The sequence below is a fragment of the Populus trichocarpa genome, chromosome 10 (genome assembly GCF_000002775.5).
Source record: "Populus trichocarpa isolate Nisqually-1 chromosome 10, P.trichocarpa_v4.1, whole genome shotgun sequence".
In the NCBI taxonomy this organism is placed as follows: Eukaryota; Viridiplantae; Streptophyta; class Magnoliopsida; order Malpighiales; family Salicaceae; genus Populus; species Populus trichocarpa.
The window spans coordinates 6,529,251-6,549,939 of record NC_037294.2 but is presented as its reverse complement, the minus strand read 5'-3'; positions in this window follow the sequence as shown (position 1 = coordinate 6,549,939).

Here is a 20,689-nt window from a genome sequence, read left to right as displayed (position 1 = left end):
AATCCAATTAAATATCATTCAGTAATAAAAAAAAAAATCACAGACTTGGGAAGAATAACTTATCACAAACTTGTCAAGTCTAAGAAGGTGTTTCACTTGCTTGTAACAAATGCAGTTAAGATGTTTGTTCTGAAGATAGTTATTTTATTGGAATACATGATAGAAGCATCCATCCTTATATAGAAAAAAGTAAATGATGCCTTGCATAAACAATTTGAATTTGTTTGTCGACATTATTGAAATAAGCATATCTACATATCTTTTGTACATGTTTTGCTTTCAATATAATTGTTCGCACAAGTTCTTTCATATATAAACTGTAAAATTTAAATATGGATGTTCTTTTGTATCAAACATCTTGTTACTTTCATGTGGCATCAACCAAATTATTGTCTTGCCTCTATTGTTCAAGATTTTTTATCCCTGTATTTTTGTCTTTATTATTCAAGATTCTTTATCCCTATATTTTTGGAATTTTTGTTTGTATGGTAAGTTGCACTCTAAAACCTATCACATGCATCATTTTCATTGGCAGCTTTTTCAAATAGGCATTCATTTGCAGCCTTTGGTCATCCTTTACTTTACCATTTATTTTCTTCTTTTCATACATTTTTCTTGTGTTGGCCGATTGTCTTCACCTTTATTATCATTCTCTATTTTTCATTTTTTATTATGTTAGCATCCATCTTATTTGGGTAATAAAGCTACTACTATACAAGGCTTCATTCCCTATTTTTTAAAGTATGATATTATATTAAAAGTCACACATCGTAACATGAATACTTCAAAAATTTATCATCCAAAACGTTGGACTTTGTACTATTTATTTCCACCAATATTCACAACAGACATACATATTGAATTATTGAAACAAACATTCATAAAAATAAAAGTATTACATATTTACGGTAAATAGTTATACTCACTAAAATATTACATGTTTACATTAAATTAAACGACATCGAGCTAAACAATGCAATAACACAACATCCGTAAAAGAGAATATGTTTTGGAACAACAACTAATCTTTTAAATTACAATCTGAATAAAAACAAATACAGGTAACCCAACAGTTCGATAACTCACATAAGAAATCCATAACTACAACAACATTTAAATAAAGATACAAAGCAATTAAAAACAACCAAAATGGATATACCCACATCTCACAACTTCAAATATTGAATAATACAATGAATGAAACTAACTACTGCAAATGGAAACTATTCTTTTCAAAACTAACAGCTCATTATTCTGCAAATGTAAACATGTATAAATAAATTATCAAGCATGTCAAATAACATAACACATTAAATTTACCTAGCACTTTAACGTAGTTAATAAATTAACGCTTTTAAAAATAAAATTATGCCTTGTCAGCTAAGCACGTTTACTTCATGCATACATTCGCTTCAACCATTTCAACTTCTCTTCAAGACCACCCATACTAGACCACATTTCTCTTTTCCTTCTTAAACTCAATTACTCCGTAGCAAAGTCATGAAAATCATCATCAATTGAAACTCCAGGAATTGAGTGGAGCTCAGTCATCACCTCGAGAATATTACAGCCTTACCGATCCATATGCAAAGAAGTGGAATCATTCTTAGTCAACATACTCTCAAGTAGTTGATCCCACCTTGACAGCAGCTAAACACCAATTCCAGACATCTTCTTCTTTCTACCTCGAACCTTAAAAGGATCTCTTTCTTTTCTTTTGCCATTACTCTTTGTGTTGCTGTTGCTCGACATATTCACCCCGCCAACCATTCGAGACATGTCATTCTCCAAATTTAGAATCTCAACCTCTTCTGAATTATCGCTTTCTTCTTCCAAATTAGCACCATTAATGTTGACATTGTGTGTGCCAGGATCGACATCATTACCACCAAGTACTCCTGACGATGGAGCTCCTGCATACTCTTTAGTAGCAACAATGTTGGAATACATTCTATCAAATTTAATCTTCAAAGACGGTTCAATATTATCATGTCTAAATTTTTTGGCTCCTCTAATTTCCTACATAAAAGAAATAAAAATAATTAATGCAACATCATGTATTTAAAAAATTTACGAAATCTAACAACAACAAATAAAATTATTAGGATCATGAGGAATTAACCTGAATTTTTGATTTTCACCACTCATCACTAGTTGAAATTGTTCATAATTCATTACTCCAACCTACACAAGTTTTATAAATCAGCTTTGTCCATATCCTCTAATCCTTTTTGCATCCATCACATTTGTTTTTCAATTGTGTTTTAATGAATGCATGGCCAGTTTGTTCTTCAAATGATGTTATAAGAAATTTTCATTTCGTTTTATCGAAATGAGTATTAGGTTAGATCGCATTCTCATATCAATGACCTTAATATAATACATAGGTCACAAAATGTATACAACATTTTTTTTATCCAAACAGCCTTATCCATAGATTCAAGACCTTTCATTGTATCTTTTAAAAATTTAACAAAAAAAAACAAGCAATGATATCATGTTTATATGCAAAAATCAGCATTAACACAAATACAAAATACTTATTATAAATAATAAGAAAAAGTAAAAAGTATAAAATACATGTTGTGGAACACTTTAGTTTATTGAATATATTTAACAAAGCACACTTTAATAACCCTTCTTTAAGGAAAACTAAAAGCATGAGGTGTTGATACAATATAGTTTTAATAATTTATAAGACAAAACAAAACAAAAAACACCAGGTTATGAGGGGTAATTATATAGATGACTATAAGCAAGTCACATGCTTGCTTACTGTAAAAATCAATAGTGAATTTTAATTTGCTCTTTCCCCAGCTTTCTACTTATTGGATTTTAAGTTTTGAAACTGACTACCTTATCTATTTGTTGGGGTTATTATTGGAGCAACAATTGTTCTTGTTAATTTTTTAAAAGTGAATTTAAGTTATGTTTAAGCATTGGATGCTCCTGGATTTCTTGTTTCCCTCAATATCAAATGAAAAGCACGAGGGACATATATCAGAGCTAGCATCAAAGTCATACAGTACAGACCAAGTGAATTTGTTCAAGACTTTAAACACTGCTTTCTACAAATCAAACGCAATTTGTAATTCATGACTTTAAACATTGCTTTTTACAAATCAAAATTAATCTGTAATTCAAGACTTTCAACGCTGCTATCTACAAATCAAGCCCAATCTGCAATTTATGACTTTTGTTTGTTAGAAAAAAGATGATTATTTACTCCTCTATATGAATAAAAAACCTCAGAACTTCACCAATTATACAACACCCTAATTCAATCCTCACAAACAAATATTACATTTCTTTCAAGCTATATACAAAAAGAAAATAAAGAAGCAGCAATTAAATCCAACTATTAGCTGAACTAAAAGAAACCCATTTTAGAGCAGACGAAACTCATATTAATAAATTAATCAAACATACAAAATTCCATAAAACATGAGTAATTTCAATAGAGAAAAAAATGTAAAAAGAAAAATCATCTACTTTTAAGAACAGGTTGCATACGAGTGCAATAATATGTAGTTAATTAACAACATTGATAATTAATCACAATAAAAACAAAAATAATAGAGCATCATAGAAATTAAAATTTGTAGATAATTAAAATAAATTTTAAGATGGAGATAAGGAAGAAACTCACGGTTACTCTTCTCTCGTTTGAGTTTCCCCAACACGGATCTGTTGTTTATTTCTGCAAACTAAAATAGTAAAGAAATGTTAGAAACATCATATGAAAATCTATGTTGAATTTGATTTGACTTGAAGAAGAATGAAGAAGGGGTGTAGGGATATAAGATTGTAATTTACAGAAAAAACAAAAAACAATACAAAGTTTTTTCGGTGAAGGTGAGAGAGAATGTTTTCAAAGAGAGAGAATGCCCCCAAAAGCAAATGGAAATTGCTTTTCAGAAATTGAGGCTCAGCCTCAGTTTCTGATAAGACCCATGTGTATAAAAAGTGTGGTGCATATCTAATCAAACACTATACAACTGCGTTTTAACATAACCACATCCGCAGCCGCAACGCCAAACACCTTCCTAGTGTTTTGGGACTTGTATCTGCTTTTGCTAGGGGTCTTATCTTAGGCGTTCATTATAGTTTTTTTTTTTTCTGCTTCTATTATAAAAGCTTGCCTTTTGTACCTTTTCTCTCCGGTTGGGCTTACTTTGTTGGTGTTTATAAATTGATCTAAAAATAGTGTAGACATAAATTATGATTTTGTTATTTTAGTTATAATTGCTAAACTCCATCTTGAAAAACACGCAACTCATGACTTGATTCACATTAGGTTTTAAGTTGAACAAAAAAAAACACCGACCTGATAAAACTCGAATGATCAAATAAGATTATTAATGATTCGGTTGACTAATTCAAACCCAATTAGATCAATTCTCAAATAAATTAAAAAACAACATTGTTTTAATAAAAATAATTGACCTCGATCGACTTGGTAATTCAATTACTCCAAACATTTTTTAAATTAGTGCCCTGACCAAATTTCACAAACAGTATCTTACCTCCATTAAAATTTTGTTCAAAATTGGGGTTAATGCATGAAAGTAATTCTTGAAGTGGACTTTCTTTGAAGTTAATGAAAGCTAGCTTTAATTAAGGGCTTGGCTAGCATGAACAGAAGCGTTCGCATTTGGAGGTCATTAGATCATCTCTAAACAGGTCATGGCATTTCTAGTGCACACTGTACAGTATACGATAAGGCAATAATAATATATTTGCTTAAATCATGGCAAAGTTAGGTTTTATTTTGGCTGTTCCTTCTGAAGTTTGGCACCTGCCTCCTCCAGACGTGAGAGATAGGAAATGCGACTGGGATGACTTTTGTCCTCCCCTAGTTTCTTCTTTTAAAATAAATAAATAAATAAATAAATAAAAGAAGAAAATCCTCCTTAAAAATATTACAAAATACAACTCTTGGACCTTGCCCCACGAGCAGATACATCATTTTATTATTTTAATAAAGTATTTGCCTTTCTCTCTCGCTTGTTGAACATTCTTAATATCAATTAAATAGATCATTATCTCTAAATCGACAATTACAACCAGGTTTTTCTAGAATTTTAAGGATGTAGAAACAGTAATTTTTAAAAAAATATATTTAATTAAACACATTGATGAAGATACAGCAGTGTTTATTAGTGTATTGTATTTAAATGTAACACGCTAGTTAATAATAGAATAAAAAAAGAAAGAAATTGCAAATAATGATAGCAGGTGATGCCGTTTAAGAAAAATAGTTGAAAATTGAAATGAATGGAAGCTGGCGTGTCGTCTCCAGCAACCAAGAAGATAATCTTAACCCATTAATCTCTCCCTTCAAGGCTGCAATTAAGTAAGTTTTGTTCATGATTTAACCTCTGTTTCAGAGACAAAATACTTGATGGCGATGGATCAGCCTCTCTGTGGAGAGATTGTGCAGAAGGGGCTCCACCCAACAACTCTGATCTTAGAATGGGCTGACCTTGAAGACGCTAAGTAGTTGCTTTCCCCCTGTAGAAGGCTCTGCATGACTCCCATCTTCTTATCGCTGAGTTTTTTCTTTGATTTTTTTTTTTAAAAAAATCTTGATTCATGTTATTGATGAGTGACTAATTAAACTAAGAGATCATGGGTTTATTTAATTTTATCAAATCCAAACTATGATCTTTTCCAGATCATCAAGTTAGTAAGTTAATTAATGGATCATTGATAAAAAGTTGTGTTTATATATTAATTACTACTTTAAATTCTGATTCTTCTCATTAAAATAATGTAATCATTAATTTGTTTGATGTTAACCCACTATCTCTCATGTCTAGGTGTTGATGATGAATACTTCAGAACTAGCTATTTTATTTATGTTTTGATGTGGATTGGATAATTTGTTTTTTTAAGCAAAAAAATGAATATAAAAGTTTTTTCAAAGTATTTTTTATATATAAAAAATCTTAATTATAAATTGAAAAGCCTATAAATACATCTAATTAAGTAAATTAAGAACAATTTGTATCAATAAATAAATAAATAAAGTGTTAACGTTTCTATTTGACTCGTCTCGCTGCAGGTCGAATAAGTTTTTTTAAACGCAAAAGAATAAATGTGTAGATGTTATTAACGCGTTTTTGACATCGAGTAAAAAAATATAATTATAAATTAAAAATTCGATACTTACATATAATAAAATAAAGATTATATGTGTTAATAAAAAAACATGTAAGATCTCAAATTAATTTTTAATGTAGGAGAAAAATAGGATATTGTTGCAATTGCTACAATAAAACACCATTTACTTTTAGTTTTGTATAATATTTTTCAAAAAAAATATAAAGAAAAAAAGGAAAAAATACAAAAGAATAAAGATAAGAACAAAAAGAATGGTGTAAATAGATCAAATATATAGTGATAAATATTTCAAGTGTAATGAATAAAAAATAATTTTTTTTCAGAAAGAAAGTGCAAAAAAAAAAGGAAACACCAAAAAAATATATTACAAAAAAAATGAAGACAAGAAAAAAAATGGTGATAAATAAGCTAAGTGTAAAGTGATAAATATGTCAAGTATAAGAAAAAAAGGAAAAAATCTAAGAAAGTTTTTTCTAAAAAAACGATTTACAAATTTATCACTGCTACAATTAAAAAAAATCAATTATGTAATTTCTATAGTGAAAAAGGGTTTTCTTTTAGTATATACAAGGTAGTTGGCCCGCGCTACGCTGCGGACTCACCTTTTATTTTCATAAAAAATTTTGAGTCCTGACGCTGATAGGACCCAAGGCTATTTTGGATCCTGCACTTGGCCGGGACCCAACGCTATTTGGATCCTGCGCTATTTTGGGTGCTGCCCGGCCAGGAGTCAAGGCTATTTTGGGTCATGCACTAGGGCGGCCCCAAGGCTATTTTGGGTTCTGCACCGGCAGAACCCAAGGCTATTTGAGTCCTGAACAGTTACGATCCAAGGCTATTTTGGGTCTTGTACGCGGCCAGGACCCAAGGCTATTTTGGGTTTTGCAGATGCAGGATCCAAGGCTATTTGGGTCCTATACACCGTCGAACCCAAGTTTATTTTGGGTTCTGCACAATGTTGGACCCAACATAGCTATTTATAATATTAATAATAACATTTAACTTGTTTGTCCAAGTTTTTATATTTTTTAATCATTTTAAAAAAATACATATGGTTTTTCTTCGATGGTAATAATAATTTTTTTTCAATTTACTAATGATAATATTAATCATAATAATTTATAATTCTACCATTCAAATCAAATCTATTATTGTGTTTTAAACACAAATAATACTATTTTTAATTTTAATACTTTTAATTATAGTAAAAAAATAATATTTATAATACAAATAATAATATTTTTAAAATTAATACTTTTAATTATAATAAACAAAATAATATTTATAAGACAGATAATAATATTTTATCATATTAATAATAATATTAAACTTATCTAATCAAAGTTTATACAATAATATTCTTTTTATAAAACTTTTTTTAACAATAATAATAATGATAATTGTTATTATATTTGTTTTTCAATTTTCTTCTATTCTTAATATTAATACTTTTAATTACAATAATGATAATAATATTTAGAATACAAATAATAATATTTATAATATTAATAATAATATCAAACTTGTCTGGCCAAAGTTTCTATAGTAATAATTTTTTTTTGAAAAACTTATTAACAATAATAATAATAATAATGATAATTGTTATTATATTTTTTTTTGTATTTTTCTTCTCTGCAGAGTCTGTCGATCTAGCCGCGCGGGTCTCTAAACCCAAGGGGTGTGAGAACAAACCTCGACGGCCGGGTCTGCACCCAGCGCGCAGGTCTGCTGGCCAGGCACTTGGGGCTGCAGACCCTGCTTCGCGGGTCTGCACATCCTAGGCTAGCGGGTCTACAAACCCCAGGCTCGCGAGGCTGCACCCCCGCTCGCTCTAGGGCTGCAGCCAGGCGCGCAGGTCTGCCCCCAGCGCCCAAGGTTGGTCAGACCCCGCGTCAGGTATCTGCTGCCTAGGGCCATGGCCAGGCGCACGTGGTCGTCCCCAACACCCTGGCTTGGCAGCCTTAGCGTCAGGTATCGACAGCCTGAGCTAATTAATTATAATTAATTAATACTTTTAATTACAATATTTAGAATACAAATAATAATATTTTATCATATTAATAATAATATTGAACTTGTCTGATCAAAGTTTATACAATAATATTTTTTTAAAATTTTTTTTTAACAATAATAATAATAATAATAATGATAATTTTTATTATATTATTTTTCAATTTTCTTCTATTCTTAATATTAATACTTTTAATTGCAATAAAGATAATAATATTTAGAATACAAATAATAATATTTATCATATTAATAATAATATCAAACTTGTCTGGCCAAAGTTTCTACAGTAATAATTTTTTTTTTAAAAAAGTTATTAACAATAATAATAATAATAATAATAATAATAATAATAATAATAATAATAATAATAATTGTTATTATATTTTTTTTCATTTTTCTTCTCTGCAGGGTCTGCCGATCCAGCCGCGCAGGTCTTTAAACCCAAGGGTTGTGAGAACAGACCTCGGTGGCCGAATCTGCACCCAGCGCGTGGGTCTGCTGGGCAAGTGCTTGCGGCTGCAGACCCTGCTTCACGGGTCTGCACACCCGAGGCTAGCGGGTCTGCAGACCTCAGGCTTGTGGGGCTGCACACCCGCTCGCTTTGAGGCTGCAGCCAAGCGTGCAGGTCTGCCCCCAGCACCCAAGGCTGGGCAGACCCCGCGCTAGATGTCTGCTGGCTAGGGCCGTGGCCAGGCGCACGTGGCCGTCCCTAGCGCCTTGGCTTGGCAACCTTAACGCCAGGTATCGACAACCTGAGCTAATTAATTATAATTAATTAATACTTTTAATTACAATATTTAGAATAGAAATAATAATATTTTATAATATTAATTGTGAAACCCTTGAATAAATCTACATGGAATGGGAAATAAATATTTTTCAGATACAGTAAATTGAATATTTACCTTAATGGGGGCGGTATTGGATTTTTTAAATTATTCGGGAAAATTATTTTTATGTACACATCGGTGTAAATATTATGATATAAATGTAAACCTACAAGATAGTGAATTAAATATTACACTGAGCATGTCAAATTTATATTTACCTTAGAGGAATGATATTGGGTTGAGAAATTTGGACAAAAAAGTTTATGTACCGAGTTTAAAAAATGGAAACTTGAAAAATACCGGAAAATAAAAAAAAGACTAAAATGAGAATAAAAATTATATGAAAGAAAATAAAATTAAATAAAAAATAGTAACATGTAATTTAATGAAATTCAAATTCACCAGTTTTAAGTTTGGTATAAATCAGCTTCAGGACCGGGAAAAATTACTCGTGAAAAATTAAAGGTGCAAGGCAAGGACATAAAGGGAATTTTTAAAATTTATTGCCTATAAATAGGCTTGTTGGCCGAAACTTATAGAAATGTTTAGGAATGAAAATTATTCATCTTTCTTAGTTATAGATAATAGAAAGAAAAAAACAAAGGAGATTTTGGATTTGTGAGGAGGTTTGTGAGATTTACTGATTTTAAACACTTATACACTTGTGATTAATATAGGAAATTAAGAGACAGTAGAGTTTAGTGAGAGAAGATAAGGAAAGTGAGGGAAGAAGAGGAAAGCTTGAAGCAATTTCAATTTGGCTAGCTTTTGGAGGATATATTAGTGATTGGTAAGATATTCTAAACTTAATTGGGTTGATTAATATGAATTTGATTGAATTGTGATTGAATTTGTTAGAATTATATCATTAGGGTTTATTTATGAATTTTGGGGTTTTTGTCAATTGATTGTTAGAAATGTTAAAATGAGTATTATGAATGTAAATTGAGTGACATATATGATATTCTAAACTTAATTGAGTTGATTAATATGAATTTGATTAATTGTGATTGAATTTGTTAAGATTATGTCATTAGAGTTTATATGTGAATTTTGGGGTTTTTGTCTATTGATTTATAGAAATATTAAAATAAGTATTGTGAATGTCAATTGATGTTATGAAAAAAAGAAAGAAAAAAATTAATTACTTTAGTAGGAAAAGCTCCTTGCATAGTCGGCCAAACTAAAAGAAATGATATATGAGTAAATATGGTCATTAGTGTAGAAAATATGATATATGAGTAAAGTTTGGAATAGAATGATATATAATTTCAAGGTTAACTAATATATTGGAATTCTAGTAATGTGAGTGAAGAAAGGAAAGATTAGAGGAAATATATTAAGGAGTGTGTTTGGTTATGTAATATATGGAATATAATTTTGATTTTAGACTATGCTAGAAGTAAAGAAAAGAATTGGAAAAGAAAAGAAATGGAAAAAGGCTTTATGACCGAAAATGAAGAATTGGTGTAGGAAAAGATTTTAGTGATGAGTTGGTGTGTAATTTGATTCTTAAGTAGTTATATGAAAAGGGCAAACTAGAATAGAAGGAAATTTCTATATAAATATATTCAGGAATAAAGAAAGGGAAATACCGAATATCACTTTGAAACTATAAGTTAGTTTTAAAAAACTTTTTGGGTATATAATGAAATGAAATGAATGAAATGTTAATCGTGATATTTTCCTTGGATTATGAGGAGTTTTTGGAGCAGCATCCTCAGCAGTGGGAGGAGCACGCTTAATTGAAGATTCAGGTAAGTGTTATTGCACCTTAATCTTTTAATTCAGTAACTAAATTCTTACAATGTTTTAATGTTATTAAGTACTTATAAGGAATTTATATTGAAGAAAGGCTTAGTTAGAGATGATAATGGTTGAATTAATGATGATTATATATATATAGAAATATTATGTTTGGTTATGTGTTAATTGAGAAATAAATTATGGTGTTGAAGAGCAAGTGTATGAGAAGATGATTTAGTAGTGAAGGGTATGATAATGGAGAGATTATGTGAAGACAGGAAAATAAAATTGGTTTGTTGCTTCCATTATGATGGTGAGCCACTAATTATGTTGTTTTCATCTTTGGATGAAAACCAATGTTTGTTGCTTTCATTAATGAATGGAAGCCACTGTTTGTTGTTTTCATTTCAAATGGAAACCATTGTTATGTTGCTTTAGGCCAATGTTTGTTGTTTCCATGGTTGATGGAAATCATTGTATGTTGCTTCCTTTATTAAATGGAAGTTAATGATGTATAATGAAGTATTATAGGGAAACTCATATTAGGATATAAGAGTATATAAGGAATTAAGACATGGAAAAGGTTGTAAAGGTGGAGATAACTAGATGGTGGGTTGGTAAACTCAATATAGGAAATGGATTATCAAGAAAGTGGTTTATAGAAAGATAAGATAATTATTTGTACTTATTAAATCATTTATGTTCTTCAAAATGATTCGAGGATTACCTTTAGTAATAGTAAATTATTTATTCATGTAATTTTTATTTTGTTTTGTTGTATATAGGTGTTGGACCATCATATGTAGCAGGGCAAAGCTAATTGGTTATTAGGATAATTTGTAGTGTTAGGTATCTTTTATACAGTATATTCCTAGGTGTGTATTAATTAGAATTCTTTACATAGTTTTTAAACCCGACCCGGTATATTAAGCGGGTCACGGGTCAACCCAAAATAAAAAAAGACTGCTTTTTGAAAGGTTTCTCTCTTTCCATATTTTCCGCTCTCTGTTTGCTATGTATGTGTTGTTCATTGGCGTCAATCTACACATCTGGGCAAAGTAACATAAAAAAAAGACTTGTTTTTTCCCCTTCGATCCCTCTCTTTCTTCTCCAAATTCTCACTTTATCGCTACCTAGTTTAGGACGACAGAATAGAGAGAGAAGAGAGCTGGGAAAAGAAAGGTGTTGTTTTTCTAATCTGAAAAAAGATTTCAACTTGAACAGATCTAGGAATTCCTCCACTCCGCAAGCTTTTTCTTATCTCTTTCTTCCTTTATCAATTTGACTGATTGTTTCCAGTCACTGTCACTTCTTGTTGTTTCTTAATAATGGCTTCACCTGGTAATCCAAATCAACAACAAGAGGTGGGGGAATATACAGGAAGGAGGAGGTTTAGATTTGAATAAACTATTCAAGCCCTCTTCTTCAAATCCTATGAATATGATGCAGCCCCATATCCAATAACAGCAACAAGAAGGTCCTTCTCCATCTCCCAATAGCAACACTACCACAAGCTGCCTTTTAATGGTAAAAGGCAAAAACAACAAAAACAACGTCGTTTCACGTGCGTGTGTGCGTGTATATATATATATATATATATATATATATATATATATATATATATAAACAGGTCGGGTCTCAGCCGGGTTTACCCGAGTTGACTGGGTTTCGCCGGGCCAACTCCCCGACGGGTTTTTACTTAAACCCGGACCGGTCCCAGGACTGGGTCGGCCGGGTCCCGGGCCGACCCGCCGAGCCGGTCCGGGTTTCAAAACTATGATTCCTTAGTTATCTAGTAAATAATCCTTTTGTAACTTTTTGTAATTCTTGTGTGATAATACCATTTTCTTTTTTCTAGACTTTAATTGATGATATATGTACTACTTTTATATTGTTCTTGTTCATAAGGTATATATGATGGATGAAAGAATTGTGTGATGTGTTGAGTAATGATGATAGAAGTAAGTCCAGGATGGTTGGACTATGTAATGATGGTGGTTTGGGTAATTATGAATTAGTCGATAACTTGGTACTTCATAAATACGAAGGAAACTCTGCTAAAATTTCAGTAGACTCCTTTCACATGAAAATGCAAATATGATAACGTGTTAAGGTGAATCTTTTATATACAATTTTTTTTTTCCTAAAGGAGTCATATTACTATGATTAATGGACTTATTGTGTCATGGAAGGTAGGGTGTTACATTAATAATAATATTAAACTTATCTGATCAAAGTTTATACAGTATTATTTTTTTTAATTTTTTTTTAACAACAATAATAATGATAATTGTTATTATATTGTTTTTCAATTTTCTTCTATTCTTAATATTAATACTTTTAATTGCAATAAAGATAATAATATTTAGAATACAAATAATAATATTAAACTTGCCTGACCAAAGTTTCTACAGTAACAATTTTTTTTGAAAACATTAATAATAATAATAATAATAATAATAATAATTGTTATTATGTTTTTTTCATTTTTCTTCTCTGCAGGGTCTGCCGATCCAGCCGCGCAAGTCTCTAAACCCAAGGGTTGTGAGAACAGACCTTGATGGTCGGGTCTGCACTTAGCGCGCGGGTCTACTGGCCATGCGCTCGGGGCTGCAGACCCTGCCTCACGGGTCTGCACACCCTAGGCTCGCGGGGCTATAGACCCGCTTACCCTAGGGTTGCAGCCAGGTGCGCGGGTCTGCCCCTAGCGCCCAAGGCTGCGCAGACCCCGCGCCAGGGCAAGTGTGCATGGCCTGCCCAATGCCATGGTCTGGCAGCCCAAGTGCTAGGTGTCCGCATCTCCAGGGGGTGTGCCTCCAGCCAGCCGTTTGTGGCCTGCAGGCTGCAACCTCACTATGCCCCCACCAAACAGTGCAATTCACAGTGAAAGAACTCACAGTGTACAGTATCCCACGCTATAGTAAAACATTGATCCCTTTTAGTTATAGTTAATATAATTTAATTTCTTTTTTATACACAATGCTTTTAAAATAGAACACAATACACATACACACACACACTAACAAGAAATATAAGGCGTGGCTTTTACACATACACACACACACTAACAAGAAATATAAGGCGTGGCTTTTTAACAATAGCATTAGACACAATTTACTAAGGATTGCTACATTGAAGTTATCGTTTTTCCCTTGAGTGGAGAAAATATGAGGCTTTGTGCTAAAGATAATTTGATCTTTTCATAGGTCCTTTGGTCATTAAAAGGTTACTCATAGGAATGTTAGTTTTTTTCATATTTTTTGTACAATAAAATTATGTTTTTACCTCCGAAGTCAACAAAATTTAAAGTTGTTGGCTAATGGTTTTTTCATCTTTTCATAAATTTTAAAACAGTAAAAATATTTCTTTACCCTTAAGTTTTGTGTAATAATTTTTCAAAAAAATGTAAAGAAAAAAAAACAGAAAAATTACAAAAGAATGAAGATAAGAACAAAACAAATGGTGGAAATAGACCAAGTGTAAAGTGATAAATATTTCAAGTTTAAAAAATAAAAAATAATATTTTTTCCAGAAACAAAGTGTAAAGAAAAGAAAAGGAAAAACTAAAAAAAAATATTATAAAAAAATGAAGCCAAGAAAATAAATGGTTGCTTTTTTTTTTCCTTGGCCTTTTGTTAATTTTTTATTGGTTTTCAATCTCATTTTTCAATCAAAGTTTGTGATGTTTTATTTTTTCTAATTTCACCCTTATTATTTTGATTTATTTCTCCCTTTGTTATTTGTTTTCCAGTTTAACCATTCAATTGAAAATTTTAGTTTGCCCTCTAATTTTTTTATTTTTATTTTCACTCTTATTCTTTTAATTACAATTTTATTTTAGATCTTTTTTTGTAATTGATTATTTTTTCTCGGTTTCGTTGTTCAACAGTTGATTTGTTAGGGATTGAGTTTCATATATTTTTCATTTATAATGCTTCCGATCTAATAACCCGAGTCACGGATTTGAAAAGTTAATGTCATTCGACATCTTTTTTTCTCATTTTCTTTTAGGATCTTATTGTTCTCCATCAGATTTTTTTTTTGATTATCTTCAATTTATTTTCTATAAGTTTATCCTGATCACATGATTTAGGTCACAAGTTTTGCAAGCCTTTTTTAAATAGAAGTTTTTATATAAAAAAATTATTTTATTTCTACTTGATTTTTAAAGATATTATTCTAATGATTTGTTTTTTTGTCTTATATAGATGAAATTTATTTTTCAAAATAAAAAATATTTATTTTTTCATAATATTTCTAAAATGTTCGACTTTGCATAATATTTTTTTGGGCTCAATAAGTTTTATTTTTATTTGTGTTTCTCTTACCTTTTATTGATTTAAATAAACAAGTTTATTAAACACAACTGGATAAATATCTCATTTTGTGTGATTAAATATCTTAATTTACATTCATCTCTCAACTTTGTTCAATTTCTCTTTTAGTTATTGTTAATGAGTTCTTTTTTTTTATTTATATAGATCATTATCAATTTTTTTAATTAGATTCTTGCATAGATTTTCGATTTACACCTTGAATTTTTTAAAACACATTGAAATAACCTGCATACCCAGTATTTTAAAAAACATTAAAACTTATGGTAGAGCGCGGGTTCAATAGCTAGTGATGAGAGAAATAATGAGATGTAGTTGATTCCCTCATGAAATGAATTAAGAACAATTTGGCATTTTAGTCAAATACTAGATAGCTTGCCCGCACTTTGCTGCAGGCTAGGCTGATTTTTTGTAACATTAAAAAATGATACTTAAGTGTTGTAAGTGTATGTTGAAGAAGGCAAAAAGATTAACGACTCAACATAATAGAAAGAGAAAAGAAAAAAAATACTAAGAATCAAAACATTGAATGGTTGAAGGATAAAATTAAAAAATAAAATCTATAAGCAAAACAAAGTCTAAAAAAAAACTACCAATAAACTCAGGTGAGGTAGCCAAAACTCGCAAGTAAGATCATGTGAATGTGATAATCTAATAAAAGAAAAAACAAGAAAAAAGATGAATCTTAATTTTAAAAAGAATCGAATTTTAAAGGATAAAATAAAAAAGGATTAAAAAAAAAGCTATCTAAAAAAAACCTAGGCCACCAAGCTAAACATTTTGACTAGACCGTGAGATGAGAGTAACCTGATTGAAAGCAAAACAAATAAAATAATAAAGTTTATTATTCAAAACAAACAACGTCAAAAGAAATAATCAGGAAAATAAATAATGTATACCCGTGTTAACTTTTCATATTCATGATCTTAGCTAGTGACTAAACGAGAAGCACCCCATCTCAAAAGCCACTATTTTAAAACTTGGCTCGACCCAAAGGGTTGACCCGTGACCTAGGTGACTTGGGGCTCAAGCTAATCCAGGTTTTAAAAGAGATTAAGGGAAAATTGATCTAGTGTTAAACGATAGAAAACCTAGGTTGACCCGAGTCTATAATAACCTGAGGCAAATCCAATAAAAATTAGATCAAAATCAATTGACTATTATCCTTTATTTTAGTTTTTTAAAAATATGATGTCATTTTTACTTATTCATAAAATAAAATAAAAAATTGGTTGACTTGGGTTCTTTTGGTTTAACCCTCTCAACTCAAGACTTGGTAGTTTTCTCGGACCGACTCTTGGGTTGGGTCTAAAAACTATGGAAAAAACAATGGAGGCCAGATCCTAATAAATCAAATGTCAAATAATGAGATAAAAAAAATATATCAATTAAGAGAATAAAAATCTCATATGAAAAAAAAAAGAACACAACCTAAAGTTTTGAATAGAAGGGAAAAAAATGGAAACAAATTCAAATTAACATAAGAATCTAAAATAAAAATCAAGAGAATAAGAACCAAATTCAAAAAATGTGAAAAATCAAGATTACAGATCCAATGATGAAATTGAAAACAAATTAAAATTTAATAAAGGGGCTAAGAATCAAAATTAAAAATCAAAAGATTGAGTGTTAAACTTGAAATATCATCAAATCTTGAATTGAAAAGAAAAATCAAATTCACAAAAAAATCCAAAACAAAAATCAAAATCAAGAGAGTGAAGATCGAATTAAAAAAAACTGAAAAAATTAAAAAGATCAAAATCAAAATCCACTATTTTAAACCACTGATCAACCTAATAGGTTGACTCGTGACTTAAGGAACCCAAGGCTTAGGCAAGGTCGGGTTTCAAAAGAAATTGGTGGAGAATTGATCTAGTGTAAAGTGGTCAAAAAATCAAGTTGACCCATGTCCTAGTGAATACGGGGCAAATGCAATCATAACAGGGTCAAAATTCATTGACTATTTTTCTCTGTTTTTTTTTCTTTTCAAAATGATGCCATTTTTATTGTTTTATAAAACAAAAAGATTTGATTGGTGGTTTGTTGCCGTCAGTTTTTTAATTGTGTAATTTTTTTAACAGTAGAAAGAGATGTAAAAAAGTTATTAATGCAACATAAAACAAAGAAAATCTGTGATTCAGGTAATTGAAAGAGATTCCCCATTTGTCAAAATAGCAACCCAAAAAGCAAACTAAAAATACCATAAAAGCGAGTATTTGATGCTTATATTTAATTAATCGATTTAATTTAATTCAAATAAAGTCTAGAAAAAAAGTTATAGGTAACTTGTGTTTTTTCCAAAACAAATGGAAAATCCCATAAAAAGTTAAAAAAAGAAAAAGAAAGAGAGAGTAAGAAAACGTTTGAAGATGAAACTAGAAAAAATGAATTAAAAAAAGGAGAAAAAAACTAAGCAAATCTAGATGAACCTTATAAACTCAAGTTAATTTCTCAAAATTACAACCTGTTAAATTCCACATCCGGGCTAAACTAAGAAGTTGAATATCCAATAAATTTAATGTTGAAGGATAAGATGAATTAATTTAATTAAAAACAAACCAAATTCCTTCTAAAAGAGTAAGATTTAACAAAGAGTACAAAAAAATCGAGGGAATACCAAGCCAATTTAATGTTGAATGATGAAATAAATTAATTTGATCTAATTAAAAAAATTTCTTTTAAAAGATGATCTAAAAAAGACAAAAAAAACCCAAGGTAACTCATGGTACTATGAAAAAGTATGAAAAATCCCATCGGAAGCGGAAACAAATACCGGATGATGAAACCAAAAAAATGATATTAAAAAAAGGAAACAAAAAACCAAGCAAACCCGAGCGAACCTCGTAACCTCAGATTAATATCTTAAACTCACAACTCGTTAAGCTCTAAACCTGAGCTCAATCAAGAAAGTCAATACCCGACAAATTGAATGTTCAAGGATGAAATCACAAAATAAAATCAAACTAAAAAATTTTAAGGGTAAAAACAATAGCAATAAAAAATTTAAGGATAAAATTCGATAGGAAAAAAAAAAACCAAAATTTGAATGCTTGTCTAAATAATGTGGTAGGGGACATTGAGGAAATCTACGAGTAAAAATAGAAAATAGGAGTTGACAAACCATACGTTAGATACATTAATTTTTTTGAAAATAAAAAGGGATGAATGACATATCATTCACCCTTCATTGCAAAAAAAAAATATATAAGTTGAGGTGCACGGATTCGGGTTTACAGGCCCAAATATACTTGGGCTTGGGTAATTTGCCAGGTGTGCGGGGCTGACATGCCATGCTTAGTAGCATTAGGCTTTTCTCATTTTTCTTAATTATTTTTTGCAAATATTTTGAATTAATCTTCTCCCTTTTTTATGTATTTTTTTAGTTTATATTTTTTTTATTTCAATATAAATAATACCCTTTTATTTTTAAATTGTTTTGTTCATATTTTTTAAATAGTAGTTATTTTCTAATTATTTTATTTTTAAAATATTTCAAAGAGATTGTTGTAATTTATATGTGTGTTTTTCTTTTATATTTGATATAAATAAACTATATTTGTATGATGTATTTAAAAAAAGTTGTGTTCTTCTTGGTGAAAAAAATAGCTTGATGTATTTAAGATAAAAAAATAAAATAAAAACACATAAATTCAAAATAAAAGTGAGTGTCAAATATTTGAATACTCGTCTAAATAGTGTGGTACGAGACATTGAGGAAAACTAAGGGTAAAAATAGAAAATAGAAGTTGTTATCTAGTTTTATGATACCTAATAACCCTAACTAGTCTTTAGAGTTCTAGGTAAGGGAGTTAGTTATCCTAAATAAGAAATAATAATCTTAAATTATCATACCTAAAGTAAATTGCATTGTACTTGCTTCTAATAATAAAAATATTTATTATGCTCTTGCTAAAATTGGTCTAAACTGGTATGTGTATTCTAATAAAGATGATCACCAAGTCTAAGATAATGATTTGAGATCTAATCCTAACAACAAGGTTAAGTCCTAGTTTCTAAAACACGAATGTTGAACTTAATTGGTAGAATACTAATTTGTTGTACAAAAGAAAAATAAATAAAAAATAAACCTTTGAACTCACGAAGCAAACTTATAATTTTTTTTAAAATGATAAGTTGGTATAATTTTAAAAACAAGTTATTTTTTTCAACTTTTGAAAAACAAGGCCCGTTTTTTAATCTTACTATCTTGGGTTAAGCCTAAATCACATAAAAATATATTTTTTATTTTTTTTATAAGAAAATAACAAAGTTCTATATCTGATTTATAAGATTAAACTCGTTGAGTGACAATATTGCCAATGTATTGATCATTTGATAAAAACCATTGACAAAAGCTAAACTCATTGAGCGACTATAGTGTCAATGGACTGATCATTTGATAAAAACCATTGACAAAAGCTTTTACATATTTAGGTATATATTTGAAAAATATTCCCACCACCTTTAAAAACCTCATTCATGAGCATATTAACATCCACATAATTGAAAACCAACAAAACATTAGAAATCATTCCAATCAATATGTCAGGCTTAAAATCAAACTTTATGAGTTTGACCAGAATATTCTAGAATCTAACCTAGCAACAGCAGCGCCTGATTTCCACGCACTGGAATAATTGATAATGCTAAGTTGGGTTGCACATACTCTTCACGTGTAGAGCTAAACTTGTAAAAACAAAAAAAAAAAACAAAAGAAGAATCTTTAAGCTATGTTTTGGGTAGAATTTTCTGGTTATTTAAGGTGAGTTTGAGTTTGATTTTTTGGGTGGATAGGCACTATGATGAGATAAAGATCATGGTTGTTACTGGGTTGAGATCGAGCTTGTTAGATCTGGGTTGAAGGACTAGGTTCTCTAAGTTGAAGGGATGGATTTTTTGAGTGGCTTGGTTTGCAAGTTTTCTAGATCGAAGGGAAATGATATTTGTCATTGTTATGGTTGTTGGATCGGTGGAAGATGACTGGTGATGGGGGGTTGGTTCGCGTGGAAAAGATGGATTGTGGATTGTGTTACTATGGCTAGAGTAAGGGTTATAGCTTTGAGGGCTGACAAAGATTCGGTTGCAGCTTAGTTGTTTGGCTTGGAGGGCTGACAAAGATTTTCTAAATCCAGTTTTATTTTATTTTGTCTTTTTAGTTTTTCTTGATTTTTTTTCTTTTTAAATATAGGTTTAAAAAATCGATTATGATAGCTATCATCTCTTTACAATATTTACAGCACAAAATTATTGAAAAATTATTTTTTTACTTTGTATAATGAGTTTGTAGAGAAATACAAGAAAATATTTGAAAAGAAACATATTGTTTTGAGAATACTTAAAAAGATAAACTTGAGAGGTGACTAATCTCGACTGGAAAATTAACAATGAGTTAACTTAAAAGATAATCAACCTCAACAAAAAAAATCTAAAAGGGATAGACTCAAAAGGCGACTAACCTCAACAAGAAAACTAAAATGGTCAATTTGAGAGACGACCAACCTCAAAAAAAAAAAAAAAAAATGGTCAATTTCAAAGGTGACCAACCTCAGCAAAAAATATAAAATAGATCATCTCGAGAGGCGACCAGCTTTAATTGAAAAATATAAAATGGTCAACTTGAGAGGCGACTAACCTCAATTGAAA